An 18,731-nucleotide genomic window follows, 5' to 3' on the forward strand; every position below is an offset into this window, starting at 1 on the left:
GTGAATAAGGGTTCCAGTTTCTCCACAACCTCGCCAGCATTTATTGCTTGCTGTTCTGTTAAATTTTGCTATTCTGTCTGGGGTGAAATGATATCTCATAGTTGTTTTAATTTGCATCTCTCTTAAAACTAGGAATTTTGGACATTCCTTCATGTGCTTGTTAGCCATCTGAACGTCTTCTTCGGTGAAGTGTCTGTTCATATCCTGTGCCCATTTTTCTATTGGATTATTTATCTTGTGGTGCTCAAGTATTATATAAATTCTGGATATAAGTCCCTCATCTGATATTTCATTACCAAATACTTTTTCCCAGTCTGTGGCTTCCCTTCTTACCCTGTTGGAGAAGTTTTGGATGTGCCCTTTTGTATATCTTTAATTAAGAAAGTTATTTACTTTTTCCCACCAGGAATCCTATATTCCTTGAAATATTTGCCTGGCTGGGTTCATGCAAATCTAATGGTTCCCATTTAGCATGTCCTATCAACATTCATCTCAAGGCAGATGTTTAAATCCTCAATTTTACAATCTTCATTGGAAGGAGTATTCCCCAATTAGACATAATATTAATACCAATGATACAGTCAAATAAAAGAGATATGACTGCTTCATATAGCATCTGTTTGTATTTTCACATTCTCATCAAGACTTTCACTCTAGTCCCATTAATTGTTGAGTTTCAGTATTCTCCTAATGAAGTTTAAGGTTTCTTCAAGATATTTTCAATAGGTTTGGGAATTTCAGTATGTTGAGTCCTGTATCTAAATTCTCCAAGAATGTTTGTTATTTACCCCTAGACCATTTTACAAGCATATATGCATTTGGCCTTAGGTTCTCCGCAGATCCTGGCCTTCCCATCAAGCCATATCTTGATAAATTAGTTGAGCTTCTGCTTCAAGTGATTCGGAGTGGGTTCCCTTCTCATTAGTTATCTCAAGAATGGGAAAAATAGAACAGACTTGTTTAGGCCTTCTTGATGTTGGGGGTGTCTTCATTGGTCGACCCAATCATCCATAGTGCTGCCTTAGAAGTTTGTCTGAATGTTATTAATATCTCCTATCTTCACCCCACTCCTGAGTAACCAACCATCTTGGGAGTAAGTAATGACAACACTACCTACTCCATCTTGCTAGGGTAAATTTTTCCACCATAGTGTCTTCCATTTTGCCTATGAATTACTTAGATGTTCCTTATTTCCTTAAAGAGAAGTCTTTTCAATAGAACTGGCATACCTTCAAATGCTGTCTTGTTCTCCAGTGGCAAAGCTACATGAGATTGCCATGTTGGAGGAGCTGCCATGATTATTATCTATTCAATGGCCTCTTTAAGGGACATATTCATTAGATCCATCAATTCACTCCAACATGATTTTCATACACAGAACATCAGCTACTTCCTCTGGAGTGCTCCATTTGTTACGTAAAGAAAAAGAGGAAAAGTTTACCTTAGAAAAGTAATCTGACAGAAAAAACTGGATAAATTATGTATATTGTATTGAAACAGATGAGGGAAAGAACAGATTAGAGGTGATATATGATTGAGTATTATGGTTAGCACAGGAATCCAGAATTAAGGTTGCATAGAGAAGTGTACTCTCGGGGTGAGGGGTGGGGGGAAGGGATGTGGGAATTGCATACTAATGAAGGAATTTTTTTTCTTTTTTTTTTTTTCTCTCTTTGGAGGGGGAAGTGAGCTGGTGAGGAGGGGTGGGCAGGGAGAAAACTGTGGCAATGAATGAATAGAAATCCAAAACCTCTGTAAAAAAATAAATAAATAAATAAATTTTAAAAAACAAGCAATCTGTACTGTAGTCTTGAAGGCACGTGGTTCAAATCCTAAGCTTTCATATGGAAGAAGGATGGGGCATCTCCTACCATGTAACTTAAACCTCTGAAATCCTGCTGGAAGGTCAGCTGTTGAGTTTCAGTATTCTCCTAATGAAGTTTAAGGTTTCTTCAAGATATTTTCAATAGGTTTGGGAATTTCAGTATGTTGAGTCCTGTGTCTAAATTCTCCAAGAATGTTTGTTATTTACCCCTAGACCATTTTACAAGCATATATGCTAATAGTTGCCTCTAAGTTAATCTGTTGTGCGACTGTTACAATGTCTTACATTGTCATTTGTGACTGTTGTACAGATAAATGTGGGTCTTGCATTAATAAAATCATGCTCATCCATTCTACAGCATTCGGGGTGATATATGCTGCTCCTAAATTTAACACTCTTAAAATCCATTTTAGTAATGGTTCCATAGGAACCTGCTGATAATGATGTACAAATTTAAGCATTTTCTTTATGCCATATTTACAGGTTACAATTATTTCTTAAACCTACCCATCTATCTCCCAGACTACTGATTTTATGACGCCAGGTCTAATAGATGGTGACTACTATTTTCTTCTACGTACTTTTTTTCTTTCCACATAGAGTCTGAGATTAAGGGGGATAACTCTGTCCTGGTATAACTTTGCTTGGTTGTGATTTCAGCCATTTTATTTTTAAGTCCTTTTCCTTTACATATGTTGCCCCAACTGATAAGAAAAAACAAGGAATTGTAAATTTCACTCTTTCCTTATCTCTCTGTACTTCTCCATATACCAAATAAGCCAATTTCTCAATAGTTCAGTGTGCTACTAACTTCATATCCCATAGGTAAATTTTGTCTCTGTTAACTTCAACAAATAGCTGCATTTTCCCATAGGTATTTTTAGCTCACCCAGCCTCTAAAGGTTTCTTATTCTTTTGTTTACCCTTTTTGCTCCAAAGACACATGTTACAGAGAATCTGGATCTTTTTAGTAAACTTCACTGTCCTGACATCAATTGTTTTTCTTATGTGTTCTGCTAAGACTAGCAGTTGACTGACTTACAAGAAGTCTCCAGTCAACATAGGCTGAAATGTTTAACCTGCTGACTAAATCTATGATTTCTAAAATAATCATCATTTTCTTGGTTCAGTTCTCCAGCTCCTCTATGTCTGAAAGGTCTTCCAGAAAGTCAGATTCCTCATGAAAATGACTCATACGGCTGTAGGTATACAGACAGGTTTTGCAGAAACTGGTGAGCAATGGGCCATGCTGGATGTACACATAGTTCATAGGCTTGGGCTAAGTTAACAAGCCATGCGGCTGCTGCTGCTGCTACTGTGTTGGTGTCTTCACATACCTTCAGTGTGGGAAGTGCTCTCTTATGTTGGTCCCAAAGCTGTTGATGATTTATAAAACCATGTGTTCACAGATAAGGTAGTTGGAGACCATTTACCCAGTGTGGACTAGAATACTAATTTTTAAACTAATGTATTGCATTACACTTAGTCTTTTAGAGATTGATATTTAATATAAATCCAAAGCAAGTTCTTCTACTTTCTCTATGATAACAATATCAAATGCAGTTAAGTGACTTTCTCAAAGTGACATAGCTATCATAAAAGGATCAATCAAGTCTGCCTACAAGTCTTAGTTATTTAATTTATTTGCAAACACAGAGTGTATGATTTTCAATTAAACAGCTGTCATAGAGAATTCAAGTTTTCCTGTAATGACCACGCATTATTTTGTGTTAGATCTCAAAACTAAAAACGAAACCCAACCAAACAAGCAAAAAACCAAAAAACAAACAAAAAATCAAAACCGCACAAACCAACCAACCAAACCCCTTAATATTAATAATAAAATTAATGAATATTATTTAAATAAGTCTTTTCACTTTTGACTATTATTGGCAAAACAGATAAAGAACTAGTTGTAGATTTAGAAGATCTATAATAAGGAAATGGATATTTATGTTAAATATGCATTTTATATTAAATACATTGGTCATTTTATTGAACATGAAATGCATGCATAAAAGTTGTTATAAAATGTACAATTTCATATATACTGTCACATGCCAAAACCACATATCTAGAATGTATGTGGCATTTAATTCCTATCTGTATACAATAGCATGGTTCAAAAGTACCTTTTCTGTCAAAACTACTGAAGCTTGATTTCTAACACTTTCCTATCTTATCTTCCTTCTCTTCAATCTCCCAGGTAATAGGATTTCTATAAACCAGCACAGCAGCGGGCTTGGTAGTTCAGCAGATTAGTCTGTGAGCTTTCATCCTTGGAACCTAGTTCAAATTCAGTCCAGACCAAGATGTCCAATAATCCTTTATGGGCAGATTGCTCTCAAAAGGGCATAGAGCCTGCTTTATCTTTGTATGTGATATGGAGCTGGTTTTTGTCTTGTAATTTTTTTTTTTCGCCCATCCTTCCTAACATTAGCAGTTTCATTCAAACTAGGAAAGAAAGAATTAGCATGAAACATGGGTATTTTAATTTATGTCAAGGATTTATTTCTCTTCTGTGATAGTCAATACAATGTTAAACAAATTTTAAAAAAATAATTCCTGTTTCTCTCTTTAGTAATAATGTGTTAATATTACCTGGGCTCAGCAGAGACTGAGTGAATGGCATCCACCATAGAGGCAAGATTACAATTGATTGCACAAAGGGTCATTATGCATCAACACCAATTTACTGTCGTCACCTAACAAAAAGAGTAACATCCAAAATTAAGCAATCGTGTCATCCGGAATTTTTAAAAGATTTTAATCCCTACTCCGAACATGCTATAACTATATTGTCACTAGACAGTCTACTCAGTTATTTCATCATGTTACTCAGATAGCCTATGATATTTATTTATTGTTTTATCTGCAATATGTGTGCATTACACAAAGTGGAATATGACATATATCTTGTCTTCAGTCAACAGTTTTCTAGAAAATCAAGAAAACTTGTCTGTACAGATTATAATGTTTGGCCTCCAAGTATTTAATTGTGGTATCTCTTTAGAAGCATTATTCTTTTCAGAGAAAGAGAGAAAGATCATCATAAAAATGGATTAACACAGTGACTATGACAATGGTCACCAACATTTCAGAGATTGTGATAATGGTGCAGGGAAGGAGGAGGTTCATAACTATTGTTTATAGGTTTATTTGAGTTATAGTCTACTAATAACAACTATCTTTCCAGCTAATTGAATGCCTGCACTACATTTTTTTTAAAATTCTATCTTTCCTTTAATAAATTTAAGTTACACTGAAAACATCAGCAAAGCATAAGGCTCCCCGAATAAGGCTCTCAGAATTTATGAAATACAACTAAGGTGTCTCAGCAAAAAGATATAGTCCTGGTGAACATGCTTTCTCATCCACGCCAAGAAATTGTGACAACACCTACCAGGCCACCTGAGGGAAAAAGATTAGTATTTGCACCTATTAAAAGAAATAATAATGAGTCAACACTTTGCAGGAATTAACAGAATATAACATTAATATCATATGGAATAAAAATATTACTGAATATTATTGAAGAAAATGTTTTTAACTCTATATTAACAGAAGATTCCCAGAATTGCAAGCTGAGCTGGAAAGAGGACATGTAATTAAGTATATCGTTGTTGTAAGAAGGAGCAATGATGAAAGCAAAGAACACCAGAAACATGTTTACTTTTGTTTTATTGACAATGCAAGAGCACTTCGCTGTGTGGATAACTATAAATTTTGGATAACTCAGAGAAGAATGAAAATTCCAGAATATTTAATTGTGCTCATGTAAAACCTATACCTAGACCAAGAAATAGTTTTCAAAACAAGGGCTACCGTATGGTTTCTAGTCAGGAAAGGTATGTGTCAAGGTTGTAGGCTTTTTTTCTAAATTTATTTAATCTTTTTGCTTAACAAATAATTTGAGAAGCTGGACTTTAAAAAGAAGAATATGGCACCAGGATTGAAATTATCTGCAGTATGCTGATGACAAAACCATGCTTGCAGAAAGTGAAGAGCACTTGATGCACTGGCTTCAGAAGATCAAAGACTACGCTCTTTAATATAGGTTACTTATCAGCATCAAGAAAGCAAAATGCTCACTATTGGATAAATAGGGAACATCATTATCAATGGAGAGAAGATTGATGCTCTCAAAAATTTTATTGCAATTGAATCTATAGTCAACACCCATGGTGGCAGCAGTCAAGAAATTAAAGCAAACTAATACAGCTTGAACTGGGAAAAGTTGCTACCAAGAACCTCTTTAAAAAGTGTTTGAAAATGTCAGATTAAAAACTTAGGTACACCTGACCCAAGTCATGATATTTTGAATTGTTTAAAATGCATATAAAATACAATGAGGAAAGAAGGCCAAGGAAGAATCAATACCTTAAATTGCAATATTAACTATAAATACTTAATATTTATGAACTACAAAAAGTACAAACCTGTCTTGGAGTAAGTGCAATCAGGGTGTTCCTCAGAGACAAGCATGATGAAATTGTGTCTCATGTATCATGGGCATGTTTTCAGGAAACACTAGTCCTTAGGTAAAAACATCCTACTTGAAAAAATTGAGTTTTAATAAAAGAGAGGAATATCTTTAACAAGATGAATTGAAATCATGACTGTTGCAATAGACTTGAGAATGACAGAGATTGTGAAAATACTTCAGAATCTGGCAGGGTTTCTATCTTTTTTTCAATAGGGTCACTATGAGTTGTAATATATCTGACACCACTTAACAACAACAACTAACTTATCTGTCATTTACACATTGGCTGACTTAATCTTCCAAAAGCTTTATTGCTTTCATATAAGACCACAAAATCTCAAACTGCTGTACGATATATTAGATGGAGTAGTAAATTAACAAGTGAATGTCCAGGTTTTTGTTTTTTGGGGTTTTTATGTTTGTTTGGGTTTTTTTTTTTTCATTTATATGTCAACAATTAGCTTTTGAAGTAGAATAACAACAGTTCAGTGCTATACCAACCCAGTGCAATTTTTTGAGTTGTATATTGAATGAGACAAAATTTTTCATCTTTCTCCTGTGGAGCCTTTGATGGATCTGAGCAACCAGGGAAGCAACATCTTTGATTAACTGCTCAACTCAATATGGACTATGCCATGAGAGGTCCCTCAAGATTAGAACAAGCCATAGGCAAGGAAAGAATGATGATGGTGAGGTTGACAATAATAATATTAGATAAAAAAAATGCTAGATAATAGATCCCACACTTGATGCCTTTGTAAGCCATATTCCAACATCTCATTGTAAATAGAGAAACATAATGTTCATTCCTAAAATGTCCCCATATATTACTCATAACTTTTATAGAAAAAAGCCAAGTAATTTTAAATTATTTATAAGGTAGTGGTACAGTCCGAAATTCAACTTTGTCTGATTTGCTTTATTCCTAAAGGTGACCCTGCTGATCCGATCCTCTTAAATTCTCTGAGTTTGGTTTGCCTATTTGTGAGATCTCAATAGATGATTATTAAAGCCTTGTTATTCTAGAACAGCAATGCTTCATACATTCTTATTTATCTCTGCTGGTAGGGTGGAGGGACAGCACAGGAGGGGAAGGCCCTCTAGGAGGTGGATTGATTCAGTGACTGGGATAATCGGGATGGGAGTGTCAGAGACAGTGAGATTGGCACAAGATAGAGCAGAGTTTTAGGGCTCTTGTACATAGGGTCACTATGAGTCGCAACAATTCAATGGCACGTAACAACAACAAACATAGCACGTAATATTTGTCTATTACAGATTATTCTCTCTGCTTAAACTAGAATATTTACTTGTGACTTGTGTATCTAGGTTAGAGCTGACCACTCAGTTAAGATTTTCTTTACAAATGCAATTATTTAAATATAACCTTTTCTACATTTTTTTTACTAAAATAAGAATAGAAGATACTTCAGAGTTGCTTCATTGAAAAATTTATTTAAGAAGAATTGAATACTATCCACTTTGATGAAAGTTATATTTTAACAAAGTAAGATATTGTTTTGAGCAAAGTTTTTGTAAAATAAAACTTAAGTTATTTGAATATTGTTAATTTCTTTGTTCTGCATAGTCCTAATAATATGAACTTTCAAACCTTTTAAAGTATGAAAAGATTAAGAATGACATAAAATTTTGAAAGAAACTATTGTCTATTATTACTAATTATAAGTAGATTTATTCAGAATGAATAATATCTAGAAAATGATCATGACCTTTTATTCCTAAAAATGAAAGAAGAACTAAGAGGGCTAGTAAATTTTTCATTAGCAGTCAACTGAATCTGCAAATCTATTATCACGAATATTTAAAACAACTAAAACTAAATTTTGAGAAAAATTTTTGTTTAATTTTCAAATCAAGATTTTTTCTTTTGCCAATTTTTAAAGGAAACCTTGCATAAATAGACATTGAATTAAAAGACTATGTTATTTATATCTGTTCACAGATTCCCATTATGAATTCTGCCCTTCTCTATTTCTCTTTATCTGATCCAGTCGTTACTTGGTTAATAAGCACAGCTGTCAAGTTCTTATAACTGGCCCAGTCATTTGTGCTTATGTTTTAACCATACCAAGAAAGAGTAAACAGCTGATTGATATAATGAAATTGTTATTAGCATATATTAGATTTTTTTAAGCCCACAAAATCAAACACTTGATATTTGAAAGTGAGTGTTTGAAGTACATAACATAAAGTTAAGGCTATTAGGGTATTTTGTTGATTTTATATTTATTTTTTTAAAATAATCATCTGTTACTCAACATCATCACTTATGTAATAAAAATTAATATAAGTACTATGACATAATAATAATTTTAGAATAACTCAGAATTAGGTCTAAATGTACTGGTAACTGGATAGTTTACCAAATCTCTTCATGTACGCTCCTAATTTCCTAACATTTCAATGTAAGCAATAAAAACCTCCTTTCCTATTATATTGCCCTTTCTCAGAACGTCTCTTGGATAACTCAATGTGAATGTTTATTTAGTTTAATTTGTAATACACAGTTGTTGCTGCTTTGTGCCATCAAGTCAGAACTGATTTTTAGCTGACCCTCTAGTGGGTTTTTAGGGGCAGTAAATATCAAGGGAAGAGATTATGCTTATTTCTGTGGTTTTAAACTACAGGTCCTTAGCTTGGCCAAACATCTCTTTACTACTAGGGTACTAGAGCTAGAAAACTGATCTAAATGGGTGAAGAAAAAGGTCAGTATCTTCAAGAAGAATCAGAAGTAGTAGAGAGAAAAGAAATTATGTGAGAGAACTTCAATCCTGCACATACTTGGTACATGCCCTTTAATAACCTATATTATATAAATTAATTGGCACCAGCAGCCAAGAAATGAAAAGATGCTTTAAGTTGGGAAAATCTGCTGTTAGAGACCTCTCTAGGGTCCTAAATAGCAATTATTTCAGTCTAAAGACTAAGGTGCACCTGATTCAGTCCATGGTATTTGCAATCATTTGCTGTGCATCAGAGAGCTGGAAATAACTAGGAATGATAAAAGGAGAATCGATGTCTTTGAGCTGTGGTGTTGGAGAAGATATTGAACATACCATGAACTGCTAAGAGAATAAACAGGTTAGTCCTAAAGAAGGTTAAACCAGGTGGCTCCTTGGAGGCAAGGATTCTGAAGCTTCATCTGACATACTTTAGGCATATTGCAAGGAAGGAAAAGCCCTTGGAGAGGGACATCACGTTGGGAGGGTGGAGGGACAGCGCGAGAGGAAGATCCTCTATGAGATGGATTGATTCAGTGACTGGGATACTAGAGGTAGGTGGGTAGGGACAATAAGACTGGCACAGGACAGAGCAGAGTTTAGGGATGTTGTACATAGGTTCACTATGAGTCTCAGGTTAATCAACAGCACATAAAAACAACAACAACAACAACAACAAATTCGTTGAGGACCAGGTGTATTTTGGGACTCAATATTGATTTTGTTATTATGCCTTATGTTCTATTTCATATAGGCCTGGAATTTGTTTCAAGAGACTTTCTAAATATTCTCTTTTTAAAATTAGCAGGTTATAATGGAGAAGCTTCAAAACTCTTAATCTCTTAGCATACTTGATTTGTTTATATATTCATTATTTAAGCAAATTACATTGACTTGTACCTGACACTGTGCTTAGTGTAAATTGTAAATTATACTTAATATATACATGCACATAGATCTAGTGGTATTTGATCTTCTTTGATTATTTGCTATGCTCCCTAGCCTTAGGTGGGTGACTCTACTCTGCAGCCTCCAGAACTGCCTTTAATTGTTTTTGGTGAAATATTCTTCTAGGTCATGTAACCCTGGTATGTCCACTTGCTGTATAGAGGTAACTCATGGTTGCTGTGAAGTTGAACACTGTGATACTGATTAGTCAAATGAGAGAATGGGTAGCCATGGTGGACAGTGTTTGGTGAAGCTCCCCGATTAAAACAATCTTGGAAGCAGGAGTGGCATCCACTTCCACAATAGCTTGTCTCTGGAAATCCTATGAACCCAGAGAAAGCATGAAAGTTATACAGCAGGTGTCCAGAACTTTCATTCCTAGGGTCGCTATGAATTGCCTGCGACTTGATGGCACTTAACAACAACAACATTTGAAAGTTGGGCAATGACTAAAGATGACAAATAATTCACAATGCCTTTGATTTGTGGTGTTGGAAGAGAGTACTGAAAATCCCATGGACTACCAGAGAACAAACAAGTCTGTCTTGGAGAAGGTGGGACCAAAGTGCTTCTTGGAAGTAAGTATGGTGACGCTTCATGGCACATATTTTGCACATGTTGTTAGAAGATGCCAATCCTTGCAGAAGGATATCATGTTTGGAAAAGTGGATGATCAGTCTAGGAGAGGAAGACCCTCAACAGGATAGATTGGCATACTGACTGTAAAAATGGGCTCAAGTACAATGCAGATGGTAAAGATGGCAGAAGAGAGGGCCAGGTTCAGTTCTGCTGTTCATAAGGTCACTAGGAGCTTCAGTTAATTTAGTGTGTATAACAACATACCTTGTAGGTCAACTCTTGTTTGATGTTTGGTGGGTTTGTGGGGTTTTTTTTTCTAATTAAACTTCTATTTATTCACTGAGAGGTTAACTCATTTAAATGTTACCTATGACAATAAGATTTCAGAAACTGTAAATCCTTGAATATTCATTATTTATCTATCCCTGTAATAGGGGGTTGTAGTGGCCTAGTGGCAAGAAGCTGTGCTGAAATCCTGAAGGCACACAGTTTGAGGCCACCAACTGCTCCATGGGAGAAGTATGGACCATCTTTTCCCATGAGATTAATTTCCCTGAAAACCCACTGGAGGATCAGCTATGGGTCGGTTCTGACTCCATGGTGTACAACAACATAGCAACATCTCTTTAGAAAAATTTTCTCGTTTTCTCACCTAAAAATAAAATTAATTGAACAACAACAACAAAAGTGGATGCATATTTAATTTTAATAAAATTGTGATTGTTACTGTGGGAAAAAATAAATCATAGAGTGGCTATAATTTGAATTTTGTGGTCAGCTTATTCTAATATAATTTTTAAGCCAAAATCCTAACAGTTGTAACGAGGGAAGTTTATATTTTGTTCACATAAAGTTGACTACTGTCCAGCCAACTCTTAAAGACATCTATCCTCCTTGTGGTATTTCAGTGATCCACAATTCTTCCATCTTCCCTCTCCACCATCCCAAAAAGCTCATTTTCCGTAAAAGGAAGTGCATTTGAAGAATAATAAGTATACTGTCATTTCCACTCACATGTCATTGGTTCCACTAGTCCCAAAGCCCTGTCTAAATTGCAGCAGTGAAGCTGAGAAACATCTCCTATATGCCCAAGAAGAAAGTGAAGTACAGCTATTGATGAGTGCACATGATGTAAATAATGTTTGTCACACCAATAAAACTGGCATTGAGGAGGTTACAGTTTTTTCTAGAACTTCAAGATAGAGAATGGATCAGGCAGTAAATTCACCTAAGTGGTGAAGAGAAGTAAATCCTTAAGCTGCTGAGTAAAGAATTGAAGTTTGACTTCACTTGTTTGTTTGGTTTGGGGTTTTTTTCCCACAAAAGTCTACTACCAAAGTGTAAACCTCTGAAAAGCCCATAGAGAACAGTTCTACTCTGACACACATAAGCTCACATGAGTCAAAGTTAATTCAATGGAAACTTTATGTCTGTTGGGTTGAGGATATAGCATGAGAGAAGATGTAAAAGAATGACTTGAAGTTTTTCTGTGTTCTAGCATTCAAAGAATATCACAGAGTGTGAGGAAAGTGGTAGAAGATTGGATTGGTGAACGACCCAGTGGCATATCATGCAGAGACTTAGAAATCCTTTGAGTATTAAGTATTTGATAGTCAGAGTGCAGGCAGGGCATCATCTAGTTTGTCCTTTAAAAGGAACACTTAACACTTGTCTACAAGGAATGGATTAGAGAATTTATCTATGCCAAAGGAATGAAGATAGAATTCTTCCTCTTTTTATTGTATACTTTCCTGAGTATCCTTTCTGCAGGTATCAAAAATGTTCAAGTATTTTGCCAAAGATATAAACAATAGTTATAAAAAAGAGAAAAATTATAAAATTGTTATGAGAATTAATTAATAGATAATTATTATTATTATAATAACTAATAAAAATGTTCTATTATGGGTACTAAAACACTTTTCCTCAAAGTTATTTTCTTGATAAATTAAACAATACTAGTCTTAAGCCTCACAAAGTTATCCATGTTTATATGAACTATAGGAGAAGATGATGGAGATTAATGGTGAGGAAATGTATCAGAAACATCGTGTGTTTTCCTTATTAATACGGGTAGCTTATGGGACTACTCCATGCTGAAAGAAAGCCTGGGATTGTTCTCCTGTATTATTTCTCTCTTTCTCTTTGGGTACTGAGCAGCTTTTTTTTAGGTTAAAAAGATGATTTTTTTGTGAAACAGGAAAATACTTTTTACTTGACTTGAGTTATAAATTTTATAAGTATTACATAATAAATCATGGATCACTGAATAATATATGTGATGTTATAAATTTAATTTCTATGTTCTCATGACTAGCTAAACAATATAATTCAACTATAGTGTAATCACAGTTTTTATAACAATTCTTAAGCACATCAGGTTAATTATAGTCTATCTGATGAGATTTTTATGAAAACAGTCTTCATTTCTCTTTATAAGTAGGTGATATCTTTTCTTTAGGATCCATTTTTCCCCCCAGCTGTATTAAGCATGAACTGTGGAGGGGAGACTATCTAAAATCCACAGCTCAAGTAGTTAAAATGACCAGATTTACCAAAGCAAATTCATGGATATCCCCCCCTGCCCCAATTAAAACCAAGCTTGAGGTTTACCCTATGTTTCCTTCTTTCAAAGAAGCCAAGTAAGACTCAAGTATAATACTTTTCATGTTAATGGAAAGTTAATGTTAATGTATAATGTTTTTCATGTATGATGTTGTTGTTAAGTGCCATTGAGTTGTAAAGGACTCATAATAACCCTATGAATGAAAGACCAGAATACTTGTATAACATTTATTGTTTCTCCAAGTACATTGAGTTTCTAAGTCAAGCTATTTTGGAAGTGGATGCCACTCCTGCTCCCAAGTTTATTTTAGTCAGGGAGCTCCACCAAACACCGTCCACCATGGTAAACACTATCACATTTGGCACATCAGTGTCACAGTGTTTAGCATCACAGCAACTGTGAGTCACCTCTGTACAGAAAATGGAAATACTAGTGCTATACCGCTTAGAGGAATGCTTAACCCAAAACAATTAAAACCAAGCCTGAGATTTCAGTGCTATACCACTTAGAAGAATGTTTGACCAAAAACAATTAAAACAAGGCCTGAGGGTGGTAGATTAAAATCAACCACCTTTGACTTGGTAGCATATGGCTTCTAAAACAATTTTTTAGAGAAAAAAAATGGCTTGTTTTCTCTCTTCAAACTTGGATTCTTCTAAACCTTCATGACTGGAACACACTCAATTTGAAAATTAAAACCTTCTTTAAAAATAAAGAATAAATATATCTTCTTTGAAGTAATAAATCCAGGACTGAATTTATAAATGTCTTTGAGGACTAGAAGATTGTTATATGAATTACAGGCAATGACATAGCCTTATCCACATAGCATTTGGAAAAAAGCAAAACAAAACATGGGGGTTAGGATAAACACAATTTCTATATTTAAAATAAGAGCTAGAGTTTTACTTGTTTAGTGGTAACATAAAAAACACACATTTAATTCAAAAAGAAGAGCAAATGGAACAAAATTACCGTCGAAAGCACTGCCACATCAGAACTATTTATTTGGCAGCTGCTCAGATTACTTTTGGGTTTTTTCCCCCATGCTCTGTGTATGCTCAGGAGTTCTGATGACGTTGTCTCTAGAAAGTTGCATTGGTAACCCAAAAGTCATGGTCCTCAGATAGTTCAAATCCACCAGCTGCTTCAAAGTTAGATGGGCAAATTCCTCCATGATTAACAACCTCAAAAAGCCAAAGGATGATGAGTGATGAGGTAGTTCCAACTTAGGCAATGAGCGAGTGAATAGAAAGCAATTTGTTCTATTTTGTTAACATAACAAAACTACATGGTAAATTAAAAGTATGACTGGAGAAAAGAAATAAAGGTTAAAATTGTTGCTAGGATATAGTACTTCATATTGCTTGTTTTATACGTGGCAGTGTCTGTGATACATTCTCTCCATTCATCTTTACACACACTTTATGAAGCAGATAATTGCAGTTTTGTTGTTAGTTGTAACTGAGTTCACAATAACTCTTAACAGTTCTTTGAATAAAAGATAGAACCCTTACCCTTACCCTATTCTGTGGTATCTTCACAATTCCACAATGATCAGTCTCACTGTTGCACTAATGACTCAGGTGCCTGTAGGGTTTTGTGAGGCTGCAAGTAGCACGGAAGGTCATTGCCTATCTTTCTGCGAAATGGCAGCTGAAAATTTCTAAAAATTTACTATATGTCTTAAAAATAGAAGGATAACAAGTAAAACGTGGTTTGACCATGAAACTCCTTACCTTCCACGTGACTTGTTGCTGCTGGGTGCCGTGGAGATGAGTACTACTCATAGGAACAACAAATCTGGCGCCTGTTCTACCCTGTACTAGCCTCACAGTCTATGACACACTTGAGGCCATATATGTGTGTATAGTTATTTTTAGGCACTTTTAATTCAGAATGAACACACACCTGACTATTCAGTAGCATTTCAGAGGCTGTAAATCTTGCAAGAGATGGCTTTTCTCATTTAGAGCCTTAGTAGTTTCAAATCACCTGCCTTTGGGTTTTGAGTGCAACTCCAATAGTCAATGTGTGTGTGTGTGTGTGTGTGTGTGTGTGTGTGCACGCACGCATGTGTGATATATGTGTACCAAATGAAACATTGTTTTCTATAAAATATGATGGACAAGGTCTAATAGTGATTCATTTTATAAAACATAATACATGAGAGTGATTATATGAAGCATAATATGAATGAGGAATAGTGTGAAACACAATGTATAAGAACTTTGTAAGCAAACCAGTTAAAAAATAAATGATATGAAATGTTATATAAAAATTAAAGGTTATTGTTGACAACTCAATTAGCAATAGCTAACAAAGTGACTAGGAAAAAAAAACAGAAATAGAATTTTCTGTATAATAATTAGAATAGTGTTTTCAGACAAGTAAAAAGGCCCTCTCTCTTTTTTTCATTTTATTGAGAAAAACATATTGGGGTTACAAGGAGGTGAGGGGTGGGGGCAGAATGGTGAGGATGGACAGGGATAAAAATTGCGGGAGTGCAGTTTCAGAGCTGTACAATCTGGTTGGTGGGCGGAGCAGGTGAAGGAAATGGAAAGGATCCATTGGGGACCAGATGCTACAGGAGAATGGTAAGCATATTCCAATGGTGATAAAACCAACTGTCTTATTGATTTGGGAATTGGATGCCGACTCTCTGGCTTCTTCATACTGAACAGGGGTGTAGATGTGAAGGGGGAAAGGGAGGACACTTTATCACCTTACTGGTGGTCTTGGGTTAAAGCTGCTTGCCTTCTTGTTCTGTTAGAAGATGTTTTACTGACATTTGCTCCCCTCCTGATTGCAAAGTGTTTTCCCAGATGGGTTCAGTGGAGATGACTGTTTGAACCCAGAGGCTCCATCCTCCTTTGCTTCCTTAGCTGACAGTTGTATTTCCTTTTTGTCACTGGCACTGGGTTCAGGATCAGGCCAGGAGTAAAACTCAGTGTTAGGGTTACCTATATATAGGAAAGGGAGCAAACCTAGAGAGAACAAACTTGTGAGTTACAAATAGAAGGGCTTTAGGGGTGTTACTTTCAGGTTTACTGGGGTAGAGGGTGGCAGAAAGTAGCCTAGATAAAATTCTCAGGATACCCTAGGCATTTTTTTTTCCACCCAGGGGTCAGATGGCACAATCTGGGGACTGAGGAGCTCACCCTGAGGGCTGTGATGGCTCGCCCCAAGCAGGGCAACACCCCCACAGGGGCTGGCTGGTACACTCCCCCTTCAGTTGCCCCCACCCCAGTCTGGACACCCCACCTGACCAAAGACTATGTGTCCAGGGACAGCATCCCCAATTCCTGCACTACCCCTTTTATCCTCCCCCCATAAATGGCGATACTGTAATTCGAAGTCTGTGTCACTGCCCTCCCCCTTTATAAATGGCAAAGGGAACCTGAAAGTTGTGAACAGAATCCTCCCAGGTGTAAACAACTTTTGTCAGAAGCATTCAACAGATCAAAATATGTGATGCATTTAGGATGTTGGTCCTCTTGGACATGCTGCCACTGTTAAGTGCCATCAAGTAGACAACTCACAGTGACTTTCAACAATCCATTGTACCAGTGATCTTCTTCTCTGGCCTGTCCAAGGAAACCCAAACCTGCAGGTGGCCAAGCTCACGTCTCCCGTGAGCAGCTGGGGTGCACGTCACCCATGGGTGGCCACCGGCCTACCCCGCCACCACCATCTTGGCTCCAAGAATTCTCCCCAGAACAAGTCCACTTTGCTGCAGTGTGGCGGCTCTGCTGCACCAGTCTCAGGGAGGCCAGATGCCTACCATCTATCTCGGGTGAGGGAATTCCTGGGTTCTGGCAGCGGGAGCCTCATGGAAATGCGGCAGAGGTGGTGTGGTGCCTGCTCGGAAGGAGGGGGCTGAGAGCTACGGGACTCACCCATTCCTCCTTGGGAATCCTTGAATTCCTGTTGTTGAGCCTCGATCTTCACTGAAGACCACTCATCAACTGTTTAACTGTTCAATTATCAATAAACAGAGGTCTGGCTCCCGCAGCGCACCACGTTGTCTCACCTCCACCACCATCTTGGATCCTCCAGAAGCCCCTCTCTTACAGAGTGCTCACAATATACCTTGAGGTATACAACCTGCCAGGTCTCAGATGGAAAAGAACATGAACATATGGAAAAAAGTCAAAAGGACACAATGTCTAGTAAAACTTTCTTAGGAAGCACGGTGGGGGTGGGGGTGGGGAAGCAATCACCAACCAAACAGGATATTTAAGTTACCTACTGCTGAGGGCTGAGGCAAGTGTGTTATGAATCTCAGTTCCAGCTGGACCTTAGGATGGCCTCTCGGGTCTTGAGGAGGGACACCTATAAAATGCTCGGGGCTCTTATGGCTTTCTTTTCATCCCAAGTGGGTGTCAGCAGAGGGGAGTTGCCAGATAAATTGGGTTTGTTGGCACAGAGTCCACCAGCATTTGGGCATGCCTATGACTTGATGGCACTTAACAACAACGGCATAGAGAGAGATCAGTGGGCCTAGAGGAGAGAAAGTGATCCTACCAAGCCAAAGGTGGGTGATTTTAATCTGCAGCCCTCAGGCCTGCTTTTAATTGTTTTTGGTCAAACATTGTTCTAGGTTGTATAGCCCTGGTCTGACCACTTGCTGTACAAAGATAACTTGTGGTTACGTTGAAGCCGAACACAGTGACACTGATGTGTCAAATGTGATAATGGTTACCCATGGTGGACAATGATGGAGCTCCCTGATTAAAACAAGCTTAGAAGCTTTGAAGGAGTGGCATCCACTTTCGAAAGCTTTCCTCTAGAAAACCTATGAACCTGGAGAAAGGATGAAAGTCATAGAAGTGTCCAGCTCTTTTGTTCATAAGGTTGCTCTGAGTCGTCTATGACTCAGCGGCACTTAAAAACAACAACAACAACAACAACAACAACAACTGCTATGTAGGGAGCTCTGGTGGCCTAATGGCAAGAAGCTGCACTGCAATCCCAAAGATAATGCAATTTGAGGCCACAAGCTGCTCCACGGGAGGAGGATGGGCAATCTCCTCTCCTGCAATTAACTGCTTCTGAAAACCCACTGGAAGGTCAGCTATAGGTCCGTTCTGACTCAACAGTACACAACATCAGCAACTACTATGTTCTCTGTTTGAGCTCATTACAACCCTCTATTTGGTTTCCAAGTCTGTAAATCTTTCCAAGAGCAGACTATTTTTTTCCCCCTTAGAACAACTTGTCTAGTCAAAAAAGACAAGAAATAATAGAAAAACTTTCCAAAGGTATCAATAAGACAACTGTGTTTAAATTTTTTAAGAATTCCTTTTTATAAAGAAGCTAAATTTTTTATTGAATATAAAATACAGTCTTTATTCAATGAATAAAGAAAAGTAGAGAAGAATTTAGATTATTATCAGATTATTACAATGAAATGTGCAAAGAGTTGGAGTCAAAAGGGTCGAACTCGCTCAGCATATCTTAAGCTCAAGGAACTGAAGAACAAATTAAAACCTCAAGTTGCTATAATCAAGGATGCTTTCGGCATGTTAAATGATCCAGGAAGTATTAAAAGAAGATGGAAAGAATATACTGAGTCACTGTATC

The sequence above is a fragment of the Elephantulus edwardii genome, unplaced genomic scaffold (genome assembly GCF_000299155.1).
Source record: "Elephantulus edwardii isolate Elephantulus edwardi_28Jun2011 unplaced genomic scaffold, EleEdw1.0 scaffold00033, whole genome shotgun sequence".
Lineage (NCBI taxonomy): Eukaryota > Metazoa > Chordata > Mammalia > Macroscelidea > Macroscelididae > Elephantulus > Elephantulus edwardii.